We start from the raw sequence: 20,790 nt of genomic DNA, 5'->3' as shown, positions 1-20,790 counted from the left end.
TTGACCGGTCAGTGACAGGGCCATCTGTCCGTGTATTTGAGACCGGTTAGAGGCGACTGGGTTTAGATGCAGAGTGCTGCCCCATCCGAAAGTCGGTTTCCCTCCTCTCTCCCCAGACGTGCTGTGTGACATGTGAATCGTATTCGCTCGTCGAGCGACCCACTGAAATGACGCTGCGTTGATGCCATGTCAGGGCAGAAACCGATCGAGCTCGAGCCAGCCAGGGAGCTGGTCCAGAGGGTGCCTACGGCAGCACAACATTGACCGTCGGGCCCACAAGGCCACAAGCAGAGGAAGCTGCCGAGCCGTCGTCTTGGAGCCTTGCCGCTGCCTCACTGCCATTCTATCTTGCCAGCTCCACTGCCTGCACATGGGTTACCGTGCACTGCTAGCAGTCTGAGACATGTCATCTTCGCATTTCAGAAAGCAATGATACGAACATCTGCCTCTGCGCCCGATCTGGCCACAGCTCAAGCCAGCCCTACGCGTCTCACGGACTCGCAGGACCGAGCTAGGAATTGTTCTGCTCGTGAATCATTTTCCTCAGGGAGGTGTCTGCACATACATCTTGTAAGATGGAGTATTATGAAAATGATGATGAAGCTAGGGTTTCGGTTCTCCTCTACAAATACCCACGTACGTGCCCCGGGTTCTTCAGCCACGTCCACAGTCGCACAAGCACTCTTCTAGTTCTAGCCAACCCGTACGTGCAAGCACCTCTGCACCATCGGGTTTTCAGCAGCCATGGCGCCGAAGGCCTCCCTCCTCGTGGGGCTCAGCCTGGTCCTCGTCTTCACCGTGGCCAACGCGGTGCGGCGACAGCTGCCCGACGCCGACTCCGGCGACCCCGACGCCGACGCCGTCCCACAGCAAGTGCCCCAAGAACGCGCTGAAGCTCGCTGCGTGCGCCGACGTCCTGGGCCTCGTCAGCGCCGAGGTCGGCCAGCCGCCGGCCGAGCCGTGCTGCAGCATCCTCGGCGGCCTCGCCGACCTCGAGGCCGCCGTCTGCCTCTGCACGGCCATCAAGGCCAACGTGCTCGGCATCAGCCTCGACATCCCCGTCAAGCTCAGCCTCCTCGTCAACTACTGCGGCAAGAACCTCCCAAGTGGCTTCATTTGCGCTTGATTAAGCTACGTAGTTCATCATGTAGTTGCATGCAGCGCGCGCACATGAACACAGCGTTCATTCGTGACTGCATGCATGTTGGGTTCGTCGATATCCTTGTCTGCTTACTCTGTTGGTTCTGAATGTAGAACTGCTTCAGATCTATCTGGTGTGCCAATTGTTGTGCGTGTTTCGTGTGTGTTGCGGGGGAGATGCAATGGTGTTTGTACTTGGGGTTGTATCTGCAATTGGTGTGTCTAGCTATCCAATGCATGTAGTATGTGTGCCAAGTTGTGATCAAGCAATGCTGCTTAATTGTATTATAAGTATTATTTTGCCGACTATTTGTTCAAAACTTGATAACTTCTTAGGTATGCAAAATTCATACCCCCCCCCCCCCCCAAGCTAATGTGGGATTCTTGCTCAAATTAATGCGAATCTCAGACACCCGGTACAGTAAGCACATTCTCAGTTTTCACATTTACAACCCTTTATATATGCATCTCATATATAGCACATTCCTACGATCAACACCTTTTTTTCGAAAAGGGGGATCGCCCCGGCCTCTGCATCAGAGTGATGCATACGGCCATCTTATTAACGAAATAAAAGGTTCCAACAAGGTTCCAATGTCGCCGACTGAAAGGTAATAAAAAGACAGCTCACACAGAGCTAAAGAGGCTAGAAACACAGACTAGCCAAGATAAGACGCCACAACCGGCTGGCTAAAGATAGATAGATAAACTAATTGCCTATCCTATTACATGACCGTCATCCAAACCGGTTGAAGATATCCCGAGCTACCATCTCCCAGCGGATAGATCCAGTAACCAAATGCTCCCTGGCCTCCATCGGAGTGAGTAGCGACCATGAACGGATCACGGCCATGGCTCGGAAAATAACCTGCAAAAAGTGAATACATGATGTTCTGTTAAAAACCAAATCATTTCTGCAAGTCCAGATAGTCCACAACAAAGCGCAAACTCCAACACGAATATGTCTCGCTAAGTCAGGCTCAATCCCAGTGAGCCATGTCCCAAATAACGTAGTGACAAAATTCGGTGGAGTAATATTAAAGGCAATGTGAACCGTCCGCCAAATGACTCTGGCAAACGGGCAATCAAGAAAGAGATGTTTGATCGTCTCGTCCCGATCACAGAAGCTACACCTCGTAGGTCCTGTCCAATTACGCTTAATCAAGTTATCCTTGGTTAAAATAACCTGTTTATGGACAAACCACATAAACACTTTTATTTTCAAAGGAACTTTGACAGCCCAAACATGCTTGGAGGTAGGAATGGAGCTCGAATTAATTACATCAATATACATTGATTTAACCGTGAATACTCCAGACCTAGTCAGTTTCCAGCGTAATTCATCGGGTTGTTGAGAAAGATGTACATCCATTAGTCTCCGAACTAGACGGAGCCAATCTTCCCAACGATTGCCCACTAACGACCGTCTGAACTGAATATTAAGGGGGATAGATTGAAACACCGTAGCAACGAACACCTCACGTCGTTGAACAATGCGATATAAAGACGGATATTGAATGGCCAAGGGTGTCTCGCCGAGCCAAGTATCCTCCCAGAAGCGTGTACTAGCGCCGTTGCCAATAACAACCTTTGTCCTATTAAACAGAGATTGTTTGACTTTCATCAGTCCTTTCCAGAAAGGCGAGTCAGTTGGCCTGACTGTGACCTGGGACAAGGATTTTGTCTGTAGGTATTTGCTGCGAAGGATTTGGGCCCACATGGCATCAGTCTCAAAAGAAAGCTTCCACAGCCACTTGCTAAGAAGGCATCTGCTCTTAACTTCAAGATTTTCAATACCAAGACCCCTTTGGTCTTTCGGTCTACAGATGATATCCCATTTTGCAAGTCTGTATTTTCTTTTTAGATCATCACCCTGCCGAAAGAAACGCGATCGATAAAAGTCCAGTCTTTTCCTAACACCAACTGGGACTTGAAAGAACGATAAGAGAAACATAGGCATACTCGTGAGCACCGAATTAATCAGAATTAATCGGCCTCCGTATGACATGAGCTTGCCCTTCCAGCAACTCAGTTTCTTCTCAAACCGGTCTTCGATGCACTTCCATTCTCTATTAGTCAGCTTTCGATGGTGGATTGGAATACCTAGGTAAGAGAAAGGTAAATCCCCCAAGTCGCACCCAAACAATTGCCTATAAGCCTCCTGTTCGTCTTTGGCTCTACCAAAGCAGAACAACTCGCTCTTATGAAAGTTAATCTTTAACCCGGTCAATTGTTCGAAAAGGCATAACACCAGCTTCATATTTCTCGCCTTGGCCAGGTCATGCTCCATAAAGATGATTGTATCACCAGCGTACTGAAGGATGGATACACCTCCATCAACCAGATGAGGTACCAAGCCACCTACTTGACCATTCTCCTTAGCCCTTCCTATCAAGATGGCTAACATATCAACCACAATGTTAAACAGGATAGGGGACATCGGATCTCCTTGTCTTAGGCCTTTATGTGTCTGGAAGTAATGACCAATATCGCCATTCACTTTAATTCCCACACTCCCTTTTTGGGTAAATGATTCAACCTGGCGGCCCCAGGCTTCATCAAAACCTTTCATACGCAATGCCTGTTGGAGAAATGGCCATTTGACTTTATCGTACGCTTTCTCGAAATCCACCTTAAAAATTACACCATCTAATTTCTTGGAATGGATTTCATGGAGCGTTTCATGAAGGACGACCACCCCTTCAAGGATGTTTCTGTCCGGCATGAAGGCAGTTTGGGATTGCTGCACCACAGAATGCGCAATCTGTGTGAGCTTATTAGTCCCGACCTTGGTGAAGATTTTAAAACTAACATTGAGAAGGCAGATCGGCCTGAACTGCTCAATTCTCACAGCATCCGTTTTCTTAGGAAGCAGTGTGATAGTTCCAAAATTCAAGTGAAATAATTGAAGCTGTCCAGAGAACAGATCATGAAACATAGGTAGCAAATCCCCCTTAATAATATGCCAGCACTTCTTGTAGAACTCAACCGAAAATCCATCCGGTCCGGGAGCCTTATTATTTTTCAACTGTGCTATAGCATCAAACACCTCCTTCTCCGAGAACGGGGCAACCAGAATATCATTATCAGCAGCCGAAAGTTGAGGCACATCCTCAGTCCTGGACTCATCGAGGGATACACAATTATCCTCCGGAGGTCCAAATAACTGCCTATAATACTCGGTTATATAGGTTTTTAGGTTATCCTGTCCTAAAATAGTGCCCTCATCTTGTTCAAGTTGGAATATTCTCTTCTTTCTGTGCTTACCATTAGCAATCAGATGAAAGAATTGAGTATTCGCGTCCCCTTGGACCACTTTGCGGACCTTAGCCCGCAAAGCCCACTTCAATTCTTCTTCGCGGAGAAGTTCTTTCAACCTCTTCTCTGCCTCAGTTTTAACCTGGAGCTCAGCAGGCATCAGAATCGTGGATTCGGCCTTAATGTCCAGAGTCTGTATAAGAGAGAGGAGCCTGTCCTTCTCAATCTTATACACCCCACTAAGGTGCTTAGCCCAACCCCGTAAGAAGCTTCTCAAACTCCTAATCTTATTTTGCCAGCGCTCAACCGCAGTCCTACCTCCTACACCCTTCGCCCATTCCCTAGCGATCAGGTCTAAGAACCCTTCGCGTTTGAACCAGGCCATCTCAAAAGAAAAGGTGTTTTTGTTTCCCACGTGGTTCGGCTCCCCTGAGTCGACGAACAAGGGTGTGTGATCGGAAAACCCCCGCGAAAGAGCTTGAACCGTCACAAGCGGGAACTTCTGTTCCCACTCCACACTCGCGAGAACTCGATCAAGCTTTTCGTAAGTCGGGTTGGGCAAAGAATTAGCCTAGCTAAACTTTCTACCAGAAAGCTCTATCTCCCTCAGATCCAAGCTTTCAATAATAGTATTGAACATGAACGACCACCTGCCGTCAAAGTTATCATTATTCTTCTCCTCTCTCCTCCTAATGATGTTGAAATCACCCCCAACTAAGATTGGAAGCTGCTCGGACCCACAAATCCGAACAAGATCCGCCAAAAATTCCGGTTTAAGCTCGGGCTGTGCGACACCATAAACCGCCACCAACGCCCAGTTGAAACCATCAACCTTAGATCTGACTCAAAACTTAACCGCGAAGTCGCCCATCACTACACTACGGACTTCAAGCGAATCGCATCTCACACCCAGCAAGATACCACCCGATCTTCCTCGCGGAGGGAGGCAATGCCAATCAAAATCAACACCACCCGCAAGAGAGGAAAGAAACTGGGGCGCAAAGTTGTCTCTACCAGTTTCCGATAGAGCAATAAAATCTAAACGATGCTCCAGAGATGCCTCAGCAAGAAACCTTCTTTTAGCCAAGTCTTTCAGACCTCTGCTATTCCAAAAGATTCCTTTCATCACTCATCATGAAATTTTTTAGTAGTCCGAATCCTAGCATTCCTACGAACTGCAGAATCGGGATAAATTTTCCGTTTCCACTTGCGCTTTGGTTTACTAGGTCCTGACTCCCGATCCTCATAACCGGGCTCAGCGGAACAAACAACTGCATTATCTATGGGCATATCATCGTCCTCAGGCTCATGATTGGATGGTGCTAGATCCACACACATATTATCGAGCACTCTAACCCCTAATGCATCAATCTCATTATCATTCATGGGTTTAACCGCGGCAAGATTACGAATAGTCTCTAAGGCACGCTCCGCCTCCAAATCTAACAAATCATTCACCGAATTGGAAATCTCACTATCTGTAGCCCCGAGTGAAACTCCTAATTGCTTTGCATTATTTCGGTTCCTGCCCCAAAACAATATACACCTACGATCCAATAGTGATCCATCAACATACACCTACGATCAACACCTACAGTCCAAATACACTATTGTTTCGGTTCGAAGAGTACCCCAACGGCCAACGCCTAAAAAATAGTGATCCATCAACATACACTACAACACATGATCAAAGATGGCATGGATGCTACAACGTGTCACCAAAAGAGGTCTCTTTTAGAACATGACACCAAATAAATAGTCCACAAAACTTGTTTCAATTCAGTAGCACGTAACAAAACAAAGAATAAACTATGCTGTCTTGAGTTGTATTTCGGCCCATAAAAGTGTCATCGTGTCTTTGACCAACAAAAGCACATTGGAGAACTTGCACTCACCCCGATGGACCATGCACACACACTACCTCTATGAACTTCTCCGAGAGGCTAGGGCGACAGATCTTGAGATTGACAGTCACCACATGTCCACAAGGGCACGTCGTCTCCCACTTAAAAACTAGCACAAAAAATTCTTGAGTAAATGCAGGAAACCTAAGCACTCGTGCCAAATTTAAGACTTGAATCTGGGTTCAAATATTCCATCACAAGAAATATAATCAACAACAAGTCGTAGTTGCTTAATTTTCGTGCAAAAACAATCCCAGTCGACACATTTTAATCCAAGGGTATTGGAGTTATTAATTTTCTTTAAACGAGTCAAGCAACTAAAGATTGTACAATGGAGGACACATCAAATATATTATGAGCGTCCATATCTTCAGAGAGCGGCGATTTGGTACCCGGTTTCATTTAGTCCTGTCCATGGATAGTAAATTCAAAAAAATGGCAAATCATTTTTTTTAAACCTGAAATTTGTAGGCATACAAGATGCTCGGATGTATCGGGAGCGTATAATTCTCATGGTCAAATGACATCCTAACACGAGCACTTTTATGATGCGTTTATTCTATGTGGAAACGTAGATGTTTTTCTTTTGCTAGGAAAAAAGAAAGCTCACATATCCCTACGACACATGTCAACGTTGGGCGGGGAACTCTCTAGAAGCATTCACGTGACCTCCCCAAGACGGCGAGCTCGCGACAAAATTGAGGTGATCCACGCCACCAGCAGCAGCAAACATTTTGCTCGGTCAGGCAAGACGTACGTGGTGGCCGGCGCAGCCCTGGTCCCAGCTGCACCGCCCGGCCGTTGCGTCGTGACACCGTTCGACCTCAAGATCACACCGGTTTCCGGCTCTCGGGGCGGTAGGGCGCTAGCCAGGGCCAGCAGCGGCAGCACGCCCGTGACCGCCCGCCCACGGGCCGGCCGGCCGGGTGCCTGGCTCCGCCTATGCCAGAATAGTTTGCCTGCTACGTTCGTGGCAGTGGCTCCACCGTCCATGGCGCAGAAGCTTAGAGGCTGGCAAAATTTTGTGTTTTGACTTTTTGGCAAAAATAAGTGAGAACTGACCCCTGTTTAAAACATTTTCGGGATCCGACATACCGCCAGGGACCATGGCGGTAGGAAATTACAGACTACCGCCACATGGAGCGGTGGTAGCCCACTCATCCACGTCAGCCTCAAGTAGACGGAACCGTCTCCTGCCGTCCCCCTACCGCCAGAGCTCACTGCGATAGGGTATCATTAGTAGAAAACTGGGCTTTGGTCACATGGCAATATTCACATTAGTCCCGGTTCAGTCACGAACCGGGATTAATGTGAGCATTGGTCCCGGTTCGTGCGGCCAGGGGCCTGCCGGGCCTCGTGGGGGCAATGGTCCCGGTTCGTCCGGACCCGTTGGTCCCGGTTGGTGGAACAAACCGGGACCAATGGGCCACGCTCCTGGCCCACCACCCTTTAGTCCCGGTTCCTACCACAAACCGGGACTAAAGGGCTGGTCCTAGTTGGGCCAGTGTTTAGTCCCACCTCGCCAACCGAAGGGCGCTCACACCAGTTTATAAGCCCGTCCCTCTCTGCCTTGTTGAGCTTCTCTTAAAGTGAAAATAGATGCCCTTATACAGGGAATTTGACCTAAATTCACAGTAAATTTCATAGAAATTTATTATGAATTTAGGTTGAATTTTCTCTATAAGCGCATCTATGTTCATTTTTTATATTTATAAAATAAATAAACCTTAATAAAATAAATAAAACTAAATAAACCTTAATAAAATAAAATAAAATAAACTATAGTAACTACAATAAATAAACCTTAATAAATTAAGTAAAAATAGCAGCAGTAAAATAAATAAAAATAGCAGCAGTAAAATAAATAAAAATAAAATAATTAAAGTAAAATACATAAGTAATTAGAAATAAAATAAATAAGTTTTTTGTTGTAAGTAGAAACAAAACAAAAAAAATAAAGCAAAAGGAAAAAAACAAAGGAAAAAAATTATGCCTCCTACTGGGCCACCACGGCCTGAATACGACTAGAAACCCATCCATGGGCTAGGATTCAGGCCCGCAGAAGGCCCAGTAGGCCCCACAGGCAAAGAGAACAGTTAGGCCCGAAAGCCTGCAGTTGAGAGGAGTTCGAGAGGGTGGGCGCAGCAGCGCTTATAAACCACTCTCGAGCTCTCTCAACTAGCGAGGTGGGACTAAACTTTTGACGCAGGGCAGCACAAGGCCTTTGGTCCCGGTTGGTGCCACCAACCGGGACTAAAGGGGGCATTGGTCCCGGTTCGTGGCACCAACCGGGACCAAAGGCCTTTAGTCCCACCTTGCTAGCTGAGAGGCACTAGGAGCGGTTTATAAGCCCTGAGTGCAGAGATGATGAAGAAGAGGCGCAATGCTCACGTTGCTTAGCTTCAAGCCTTGAGGAATAAGGTAGACTGCATCGAGCTATGTGCAGTGCAGTCTACACTATTCCGAAAGGCTTGAAGCAAATCAACGAGCATTGCGCCTCTTTTTTATTTTTAATAACTTATTACAACTCCGGACTTTTTGTGTTCCGACAAAATAAAATAAACTTTAATAAAATTTATGAAACTAAAATTAACAAAGTATTTTCTGTTCAAAACATTATAAGAAACCTCTATTATTATTGAAACTAAAATCATATAAAATTGAGGCAACTAAAATTATCGAAGTATTTTCTGTTCAAAATCATTAAAAGCAAAAAGAATTTTCATAAAGAACTTTTTTTGATAGAAACTTTAATAGCAAAAAGAATTATCATAAAGTAAAATAAATAAGTAATTAGAAACAAAATAAAATAAAATAAATAAGTTTTTTGTTGTAAGTAGAAACAAAACAAAATAAATATAGCAAAAAATAAAACAAAAAAACTAAATACAGCAAAAAGAATTTTCATAAAGAACTTTTTTTGATAGAAACTTTAATAGCAAAAAGAATTATCGTAAAGTAAAATAAATAAGTAATTAGAAACAAAATAAAATAAAATAAATAAGTTTTTTGTTGTAAGTAGAAACAAAACAAAATAAATAAAGCAAAAAAGAAAACAAAAAAACAGGCAAAAAATAAAAATTATGCCACCTACTCGGCCACCACAGCCTGAATACGACTAGAAACCCATCCATGGGCCAGGATTCAGGCCCGCAGAAGGCCCAGTTGGCCCACAGGCATGTACAGAGAGGTTAGGCCCGAAAGCCTGCTTTAGAGAGGAGCTCGACAGCTCAGGCGCACCGCACCTTATAAACAAGTGCGCCTCTCTCTCAGCTAGCGAGGTGGGACTAAACTCCCACCACCACGCCGCTGTGCAAGGCCCTTTGGTCCCGGTTCGTGGCACCAACCGGGACCAATGCCACCCTTTAGTCCCGGTTGGTGCTACCAACCGGGACCAAAGGCCCACGGTTCCCGCCCTTTGGGCTGCTGAAAAGGGACCTTTGGTCCCGGTTGGTGGCACCAACCGGGACTAAAGGGGGGCATTGGTCCCGGTTGGTGCCACGAACCGGGACCAATGCCCTTGCTATATAACCAGGACTTGTGAAAATTTCACATCTCCCTCGCCTCCCTAGCCAGTTGCCCCCGCCGCCAGGCTGCCCAAATCGCTCGCGCGCTCCTCGTCGCCGTCGCCGCCGCCGGCCGCCATCCCCGTCTCCCCGTGCCCCTGCCCCGCGCCCGAGCCCACGCCGGCCGCCGCCCCGTGCCCCTGCCCCGTCCCCGAGCACGCACGGCCGCGCCCCTGCGCCCCGGCCCGCCCCACCATTGTCGTTGTCACCGGCGCCCGCCCCCACTGCCGCCCCTGCCTTGACGCCGCCCCTTCTCCCCGTTCGGTCCGGCTCTGGCGACCCCCTTTCCTCCCTGTCCCCTCGATCCTCTTCATATTTTTTTTTCATATGCATATGTTGATTATATGGATGGATGTATGATGTATATGTTCATTATATGGATGGATGGATGATGTATGCTTTTTTCATATAATTTTTAGGCAGATTTTTAGAATTTTTTGTGTATGTATGTTATGTTTATATGTATGTATGTTCATATGTATGTATGTTTATATGCAAAGCATATGCAAAGAAAATGTATGAATGGTCATATGCAAAGAAAAATGTATGTATGGTCATATGCAAAGAAAATGTATGTTCATATGAAAGAAAAATGTATGTATGTATGTTCATATGCATATGCAAAGAAAATGTATGTTCATATGCATACGCAAAGAAAATGTATGTTCATATATATGATGATATGTTCATATAAAAAGGAAAATAAGAAGAGGAAGAAAGGAGAAGAAGAGGAGAGGAAGAAGAGGAGAAATAAATAAGAAGAGGAAAAAAGAAGAAAAAGAAGAGGAGAAGAAGAAAGGAATAGAAGAGAAGAAGAAAAAATAGAAAAAATTCTATTTTTTCTTCTCTCCTCTATTCCTTTCTTCTTCTCCTCTTTTTTTCTTCTTTTTTTCTTCGATCTTCTCCTCTATTCCTTTTCTTCTTCTCCTCTTTTTATTTCTTCTTCGTTTTCTTATGTTTTATCGGGTCTGTCGTCGATATACCCCTCTCCCGATAACTTCAACACGAGGGGGGGTTGATATACCCCCTCCCCGCCGATAATATCATTTTCCCATGTACGTATGTCGTCGTTGTCGATATAACCCCCTCCCGATAACTTCAACACGTGGGGGGGGGTCGATATACCCCCTCCCCGATAACATTATTTTCCCATGTATGTATGTCGTCGTTGTCAATATATATAACTCCCTCCCAGATAACTTCGACATGATGGACGGTCGATATTTATACCCCCTCTCGACCGTGATAACTTATACCACGGGAGCACCCCCCGGCCCTCTCGCTCGACCAAAACTCTCGAGGACACCCAAACCCTAGAAAAAAACGATGTCGGTCTCCTACCCCCTTCCGCCGCGCCCCTACCCTTGAAGCGTTGCCTAGGCCACCCCAAACCCGGAATAAGCTAGGTCTACGTTTGCACTAATATATCCACATGCTGTCATGTTTGTGTAATAATTGCCATGTTGTAATATTTGCAGAAACAATGGAGCACGGACGAGACGAGCAAGCAGAAGAGGTGTTGGGGGACATAATCTTAGCCGGAGGTGATATCTTGTCGTATCTTAACGACAATGATAGTCTGGAAGAACAGGGTGAAGAAGGAGGCTACGGTGAACGAAGAGTGGAGGAGGAAAGACATGATTATGATGGCTCCGGTGACCCAATGCTGGTGCAAGAAGGAGCCCGTGGTGACGGCTTCGGTGACCGAACAGAGTCCGGCCAGGTAAATATATTAGTTAAGCCTGTGCTGACTAGCTAATTGATGCATTCATTGTTTTGGTATGTACACATATTAATTAACACTCGTCTTTCTTCTTTTTCTAGCCCTCCGGATCGAGCACAACTGCGGTAAAGAGACGAGGCCCGAAGAGAAAGTTGCGCTCGGATGAAAGGTTTGAGATCACAGCAATCGCGCGCGACGGCCAACCGATTGAACCCATCCGGACAAAGGATGCATTTGCTGCTCAGTGCGGGGTTCTAGTTAGGGACAAGATCCCGATCAGCATCCACCAATGGTATAAGCCTAAGAAGGAAGACCCTGAGGTGTCTTATGTCAATGATATGCAGAAAGATGATCTTTGGACTGAGCTGAAGGCAAATTTCACCCTACCGCCAGAGGAGGATCCGGAGAAGCCAGTTATAGAGCAATTAATCAAGTCTCATGCTCTTAAGAAGATGGCAGACCTATTCAGGAGGTGGAAGAATGAGCTGAAAACGTTTGTCGACGAAGAAGAGACACCAGAATTCATCGGCCGGTATGAGAAGATCAGAGATCACTGGCCCGCATTTGTGGCCCACAAGACATCGGAAAAGAGTAAGAAGATGTCAGCGACAGGCAAGAAGAATGTTGCGAAGAAGAAGCTTCACCATCGCACGGGGTCAGGTGGCTACCTCAAAGCCCGACCTAAGTGGGCCAAGGCTGAGAATGATCTGCTTGAAAAAGGGATCGAACCACAGACAATGAACTGGACAGACCGTTGCCGGACTTGGTTCTTCGGGGCTGGCGGAACCTTGGACCCTGTATCAGGGAGGTGCGTTTGGACGAACGAGCTTTTGAGAATACCAGTCAAGAAGATTCAGCAATATATCGATGCAGCGCAGGAAGGACGTTCGTTCCAGACAGAGAGAACGACGAGCTCACAATGGCCCTCGGGAATCCTGAGCACCCTGGACGGACACGAGGCACGCCAGGCTCCGTTTCGTGGAAGGCTGGTTTTCCGGACGCGGGCGGTTACAAAAGCCAAGAGAGGAGGAAAAAAGTGGAGCAGATCCAAATTCAGAAGCTGCATGAAAGGGTTCAAGCACTAGAGGAACGAGACGGCAATCGACATGCCGAAACTACCCCCGAAGCTACACCGCCATCTCAGCGGAGAAGCAGCGTGGCTTCCACCGAGCTGCTTCAGCTGGAGCATGCGGCTCCTGCTAGCTACCCCTTGGATGCTATCACGGAGTCTCAACATTGCCACCTTATGGCGGAATGGCAGAACTTCAAAGTCAAGGCGGCTGTTGGCTCTGTTTTACCTCCTGAACCCGGCGCAACCTACCACTGCCGGCCGATTCCAGAAGGATATGCTAGGGCGATGGTGGATGAAATAACGGAGGGATTTGAGGAGCTCCAGCTTGACCACCCTACCGGTGAAGGGGAGACTCGGCTGGGTTCTGCTCTGAAGACTCCATGCCTATGGCGGAAGGAGCTCATCAAGCTTTCGAACTGGACGGCTCCGGCGAGTAAGGGCACTCCGCCTTCTCCTCCTCCTCCTCCAGTGAGTGATCAGGGCACTCAGCCTCCTTCTCCAGCGCGTGGCGGCACTCCGCCTCCTTCTCCGCCAGCGCCGGCGCGCCAGAGCAGCCAGCCTCCTCCTTCTCCGCCTCGTCAGCAAGGGCGGAAGAGACCCGCCGCCGCTGCGGCTGCTCCGGCGCGTCGTAGTCCTTCTCCTCCGCCTCGTAAGCAAGGAAAGAAGACAGCCGCAGCCGCTCCGTCTGCTCTGCCGACGTCTAGCAGTACAGCTGCCAGAGGCGGGAGGTAATACAGATTCGGTCCTTCTCTGAAGACTCCAGAGAAGTTACCATACGAGAGGACCGAGGAGGAAACCAGGAAGATCGTGCGAGCCGAAGTGACAAACTTCTTTGAAGGGGTGAAAGCAAAGAAACATCCACCTCCTGAGGAGAAGGTAGATCCGGTGAAAGCAAAGCGCACTCTGGCTGCCCTGACAAAACCACCAAAGTCTCCGCCGAGAGGAAACTATGAGCGCATTCTTGCAAAGACATATGCCGAAGCGGAGCGGTCGGGAAGTACTGTCAGTGATCAAAGGTTAAAAGAATGACGAGCTGGGAAAAAAATTGCCCAGCTCGGTGTACAAGCGAACCAATCGTGCCCCCCGCTCAAGGTGTCAAAAGACATCGTCGCTAATGATCCGAGTATGGTGCCCGGTTATAGCAATCTTGGAGATTACCTGCCCGACGATGTACATTATGAAATCATGGAGGTGGACGAACACAAATACCATTACGGGAAGCCTCTCGTCAAAGATGAAAGATCTCTAACAACGATGATGCGAAGACTACATGATTGGTACATGAAAACCTGCAGAGAGTCTGATGGGATGAATACTTTGACGCTGAGAGTTAAACCGGAGCATGACCTCGTTGGAATTGATCTGCTGAATGTTCCATTTGAGGATTTCTTCCGGTTTTACAATCAAAAGGCCCTCGATAAAACAACGATCACTTGCTACTGTCTGTAAGTAGTACTACTTCTGTCATTAAGTCTCTCTATATAGGTCAGCTCTTTCATTGCATGTATTTATAATTATCCTCACTATATTATGCAGATTGAAGATCGCCGAATGGAAGAAAAGACAAATCGATGATATTGGGTTCATTAACACAAATCTCATAGATGCATATACGGTTGAAAAACATCCCAAAGAAGCCGAGGCCAACTTGCTACAATCGTTGGTATTAAATCAAAACAAAGATATAATACTCTTTCCTTACAACTTCAAGTGAGTGTTACTGTCTTGTGCATATTCGGTTTCCCTTATTAGTCCAGGTTATGGTAATGTAATTGATGACTTATGCATGCATGCGCAGCTTCCACTATATGTTGGGGAACGTAGTAATTTTAAAAAATTTCCTACGCACACGCAAGATCATGGTGATGCATAGCAACAAGAGGGGAGAGTGTTGTCCACGTACCCTCGTAGACCGACAGCGGAAGCGTTATCACAACGCGGTTGATGTAGTCGTACGTCTTCACGATCCGACCGATCAAGTACCGAACGTACGGCACCTCTGAGTTCTACACACGTTCAGCTCGATGACGTCCCTCGAACTCCGATCTAGCCGAGTGTTGAGGGAGAGTTTCGTCAGCACGACGGAGTGGTGATGATGATGATGTTCCACCGATGCAGGGCTTCGCCTAACCTCCGCAACGGTATTATCGAGGTGTAATATGGTGGAGGGGGCACCGCACACGGCTAAGAGATCTCAAGGATCAATTGTTGTGTCTCTGGGGTGCCCCCCTGCCCCCGTATATAAAGGAGCAAGGGGGAGGCAGCCGGCCAAGGGGAGAGGCGCGCCATAGGGGGGAGTCCTACTCCCACTGGGAGTAGGACTCCTCCTTTCCTTGTGGGAGTAGGAGAAGGGAAGGGGAAAGGAGAAAGAAGGAAGGGTGCGCCCCCTTCCCTAGTCCAATTCGGACCAGACCATGGGGAGGGGTGCGGCCACCTTTTGAGGCCTTTCTCTCCTTTCCCGTATGGCCCATTAAGGCCCAATACGAATTCCCGTAACTCTCCGGTACTCCGAAAAATATCCGAATCACTCGGAACCTTTCCGAAGTCCGAATATAGTCGTCCAATATATCGATTTTTACGTCTCGACCATTTCGAGACTCCTCGTCATATCCCCGATCTCATCCGGGACTCCGAACTCCTTCGGTACATCAAAACTCAATAAAACTGTCATCGTAACGTTAAGCGTGCGGACCCTACGGGTTCGACAACTATGTAGACATGACCGAGACACTTCTCCGGTCAATAACCAATAGCAGGACCTGGATGCCCATATTAGCTCCCACATATTCTACGAAGATCTTTATCGGTCAGACCGCATAACAACATACGTTGTTCCCTTTGTCATCAGTATGTTACTTGCCCGAGATTCGATCGTCGGTATCTCGATACCTAGTTCAATCTCGTTACCGGCAAGTCTCTTTACTCGTTCCGTAATACATCATCCCGCAACTAACTCATTAGTCACAATGCTTGCAAGGCTTATAGTGATGTGCATTACCGAGTGGGCCCAGAGATACCTCTCCGACAATCGGAGTGACAAATCCTAATCTCGAAATACGCCAACCCAACAAGTACCTTTGGAGACACCTGTAGAGCACCTTTATAATCACCCATTTACATTGTGACGTTTGGTAGCACACAAAGTGTTCCTCCGGTAAACGGGAGTTGCATAATCTCATAGTCATAGGAACATGTATAAGTCATGAAGAAAGCAATAGCAACATACTAAACGATCGAGTGCTAAGCTAACGAAATGGGTCAAGTCAATCACGTCATTCTCCTAATGAGGTGATCCCGTTAATCAAATGACAACTCATGTCTATGGCTAGGAAACATAACCATCTTTGATTAACGAGCTAGTCAAGTAGAGGCATACTAGTGACACTCTGTTTGTCTATGTATTCACACATGTATTATGTTTCCGGTTAATACAATTCTAGCATGAATAATAAACATTTATCATGATATAAGGAAATATGTAATACTTTATTATTGCCTCTAGGGCATATTTCCTTCACTATATTCTCCTAGAGATTAAGCTTGAGCAGGGAGTAGTAACCGTCTTAGACTCGAGACGAAAAGATCCCCAGGACTATGCGAACATGACTCAAATGCTCGAGAAGTAAGTTAAATCGATCATTATCCACCATATCAGCAACTTTGTTCATTTCCTGATATCAAGTAATTGTTTTCTTTGTCTGGCAGGGTTTGGAGAAAATTCACCACAAAAGCTCCGGGACTGCCGAAGAAGCTGCAATTTAATCACCCGAAAGTAAGTACTATAGTAGCATGTTCCGCGCATCTCCTAGTGATTCAAGCGCTAGTTTCATCAATAACATTTAGCATGCTTGCTTATCAGTTTGATTGACCTCTATTTCTTGTAAAGTGGTTGTGGCAGGAACCCGGGAATAATTACTGTGGATACTACGTTTGCGACTCCATCCGCTACACGACCTGTGAGCGGGGCTACACTGAAGAACAATATGAAGTGCGTAAGCAATAATATTCACAATTTTATTTTATTACCATCATTTGTGTTATATGTATTGACCCCCTTCTTCAAATTAGATGTTTCGGAAGCGGGATGAACTTCTAGCACCAGATCGTATGCGAGGAATTCAAGAGGGATTGGCGGCATTCTTCCTTGACCACGTGATCGCTGAAAACGGAGAATACTATGTGGACCCTGTGTTCCTACAATTTAATTAGGAGATTGTATTGTAAGAGATAATTATTGTATATATGTAGCCGGTAGTGTCGGATAGATATACGAGAACTTGTTGTTCGACCAATATCTCGGAGAAGGAGAGGTGGTCGATATCACTTCTCTCTGTATGCATATGTTCATGACGATCTTCGGTTTTCTTCATTTGATTACTAGCTAGCGTGTCTACTCCTCTCCATATGTATATAGTTCGTAGCGTCGACCAAGCACGGAGATAAGAGAGGACACTTCTCTCTATTAATTAGCTAGCTAACACAATATATGAAACACCTAAATTAACCCCCCAAAACCCCTAAACCACCCCCTTTCAAAAAAAACAAAAACCTCAGCTCCTGCCAGCTGCTGACGCGTGGATGCCTATTGGTCCCGGTTGGTGACACGAACCGGGACAAAAGGCCCTGCCTATTGGTCCCGGTTGGTGTCACCAACCGGGACCAAAGGCCCCCCTGCCTGGGCTGGCAGCAGCGGCCACATGGAGGACCTTCTGTCCCGGTTCGTGTAAGAACCGGGACTAAAGGGTTAGGGCTTTAGTAACAACCCTTTAGTCCCGGTTCGAGAACCGGGACAAAAGGCCCTTACAAACCGGGGTAAAAGCCCCTTTTCCTACTAGTGTATGTAACCCTACCGCTGTAGACTCTGGCGGTAGGTGCTGAAACCTTATAAGCCCGCGGGGCCGGCTCGTGGGGCCCACCCACCAACCAGCCCCCACCTTCTTCTCCCCAGCCGCGCGGCGCCGCAAGAACATAGAGCACATGCTCTCTCTCATCCCCTCCACTCCCTCCTCCAATCTTCTTCGTTTGGCCACCATTTTTGCGGATCGAGATGGCTCCGAAACGGGAAAAGTAAGCTCTCTCGATCCCTCCAATTAGTTCTACTCGAAACACTTTCGATTCGATGCATTATTTGGTGCAAATAAACCTATTTTCTTACTTTGTTTTTATCCTAGGATTGCTTAGGTTGATTCTATATGATGTATATGGTTGAATATGAACTCTAATAACTAGTTGTGGAGATTATATGTAGTTTTGATATAAACCCTAGTTCATCATGAAGGTAGTTGGAGATTAACATTATTTTTGAACAAATGGTGATATGATTGATGTTGGAGGGATTGTAAGTAGTGTCGGTGCAACAAACCCTGGGTCTGTTGCCCAACTGTGCACAGGCACAGGATCAAGATTGAAGCACTAGCTCAAGTCAGAGATTGAAGGACCAAGAGATTTGAAGAACCAACACGCAGCTCAGAGGGACCAAGATCAAACCAGAGGAGCAAGATATCGACAAGAGAAGGGCCTCCCTTGCCGGGCAGGCGAGGCCGACAAGGGGTGAAGCCACCACCAGAAGCAAGCAACCAAAACTCCCCGGCAGAGCCTGCCGGGGCTCGTGGGACCGAACCACCCCGCCAACCACTCAGGCACGACCCATGTCGTCAATCAGTGCGGTGTCAAGCCGCAAGATGATTAGGTGGCAGCCATTCGCCACATGGCATCCATTTCCTACAGGAGAAACCCACAGATAACACCCGTCCTGCGACGTGTCAAGGGAACAGGCGCGGACCTGTCAGGATAGCCCGGCAGGCCTTGCCGGGCAACCAGTGATGTGACACTAAGCGTCGCATTTAATGCACCCTGTCCGCCCGCAGAGTTAGGTATGATAGCACTGTTTGCTATCATATCAGTGGATAATGACCACTTTGCCACTATGGTGGCCCCTTAATCTATAAAAGAAGGCTCATGGCACTCGTAGGAGGGGTTAGAGGGTTGAAAAGTTGATGAACCCAAGCCACCATACGCGCGTAGTCGCTACGGCCCCGAGGCAAACCTTGTCGGGCAAGTGTACTACGCACCACCACACTCATTCCACCATCAATCCACCAAAGCAGGGAGTAGGGTCTTATGCCTCGCGGCGGCCCGAACCTGGGTAAATTGCTTGTGTGCTCTCTGTCGTGCTGCCGTGCGCTGATCTGCTCTTTGTGCAACGCGACGTCCCCCCGCCAAACCAGCAAGGGACCACCCGGTCCCATCGACCATGGCGCCTAAGAAGAACAAGTCCGACCCTTCGGCCCATCCATCCACCTCGAAGGCTCCGCCGCCTGCAGCCTCTAATGTTGCAGGTGATACGGAGACGAGCGAGGACGTGAGTGCTGCTGGGGGTGTGGCTGGAGCAGGTGGAGCAATCACTGCTCCCCCCCTCCCGCGGCCGACACGGGGGCTGGAGATGTCGGAGGAGAACAGCATCAACAACGTCTCGACGGTCACGCTCCGCGAGGTGTGGACGAGGGGGTCACTCCGCTCGCTCCCCCTCCTCCCACCAGCGGGCACAGCCGCAGCAATGGCGCTCGGTCCAGGGCGAGCCATCGTCCTCCGGCCATCCCTGCCGCGGGGGCGGTCACAGCCCATGTGCCTCCTCCCGGGCGAGCCGACCAGACCGCCACGCCCAACGGAGCCACTGACCCTCGAGCACCACCGCCGCGCAACCCCGCTGCCCAAGTGGACGTTCCACAGCTGCGTGGATGCGGCACTAACACCGTCACCGTCGCTGGCACCATCAGGAGCCAGGCAATGGTGCGGTCGATGTCAACAACATCTATGCCAAGCACATCTACGGAGGCCATGGCGTGAGCTCAGCTACTACTGAGGTTTCCGTCAGCAGCCGAGCAGATGGATGAATGGCGTGCCACCATCCAGAGCTTGCTCGGTTTCGCTAAGGCTAGGGGATCGCGACGAGCTGGCCCGCCACGACCTCCCCAAGCGACGGCAACCGCCTGCACTGCTGGCCGAACGGAGGGGGCTATCCCCACGGTGCAGTCCCCACCACGGCAGCCGACGCGGGCGCAGCAGAATCAAGACCCCGACGATGTCTCGATGGCCTCTTCTGACCCTCGAGCACGTCCAGGCCAATGTCGAGCCCCAGAGGATAGGCGGCGGGGAGACGCGCGCGTCGTCATGGATCGACGCCCCGACGACCTCTGCCAGACCGACGGGTGCGGCGGCCTCAACGTCGACGAGCCTGCGCTCGGTGTTGGCGGGTGCCTACCTTTCGAGGTTGGCTGCCCTGCCTTTACACGAGAGCTGCGGCAAGTCCGTTAGCCGTCCGTTCGCACGTTCAAGCCAGAGATACCTGATGACCCACAAGTATAGGGTATCAATTGTAGCTCTTTTCGATAAGTAAGAGTGTCGAACCCAACGAGGAGCAGAAGGAAATGATAAGTAGTTTTCAGTAAGGTAATGTCTGCAAGTGCTGAAATTGTAAGTAGCAGAGTAGTTTGATAGCAAGATAATTTGTAACGAGCAAGTAATGATAATAGTAGCAAGTATGCAGCAAGATAGCCCAATCCTTTTGAGGCAAAGGACAGGCCAAAACGGTCTCTTATGATAAGCAAAGTGTTCTTGAGGGTACACGGGAATTTCATCTGGTCACTTTCATCATGTTGGTTTGGTTTGTGTTCGCTACTTTGATAATTTGATATGTGGGTGGACCGGCGCTTAGGTGTTGTTCTTACTTGAACAAACCTCCTACTTATGATTAACCCTCCCGCAAGCATCCGCAACTACGAGAAAAGTATTAAGAATAAATTCTAACCATAGCATTAAACTTTTGGATCCAATCGGTCCCTTACGGAATAGCGCATAAACTGGGGTTTAAGCTTCTGTCACTCTCGCAACCCATCATCTAATTGCTACTCCACAATGCATTCCCTTAGGCCCAAATATGGTGAAGTGTCATGTAGTCGACGTTCACATGACACCACTAAGGGAATCACAACATACATAATATCAAAATATCGAACACATATCAAGTTCACATGATTACTTGCAACATGATTTCTCCCGTGACCTCAAGAACAAAAGTAACTACTCACAAATAATAAACATGTTCATGATTAGAGGGGTATTAAATAG

General features: G+C 48.0%; 1 pseudogene; it reads left to right on the top strand.

Moving 5' to 3' along the window:
• Window positions 1-729: 729 nt before the first annotated feature.
• LOC123141605 (14 kDa proline-rich protein DC2.15-like) lies at window positions 730-1,268 on the top strand (annotated as a pseudogene).
• Window positions 1,269-20,790: the final 19,522 nt, after the last annotated feature.

Source organism: Triticum aestivum, chromosome 6D, assembly GCF_018294505.1.
Source record: "Triticum aestivum cultivar Chinese Spring chromosome 6D, IWGSC CS RefSeq v2.1, whole genome shotgun sequence".
NCBI lineage: Eukaryota > Viridiplantae > Streptophyta > Magnoliopsida > Poales > Poaceae > Triticum > Triticum aestivum.
Note: the sequence above shows the minus strand (reverse complement) of the source record. Positions and strands in the feature narration are given on the sequence as shown.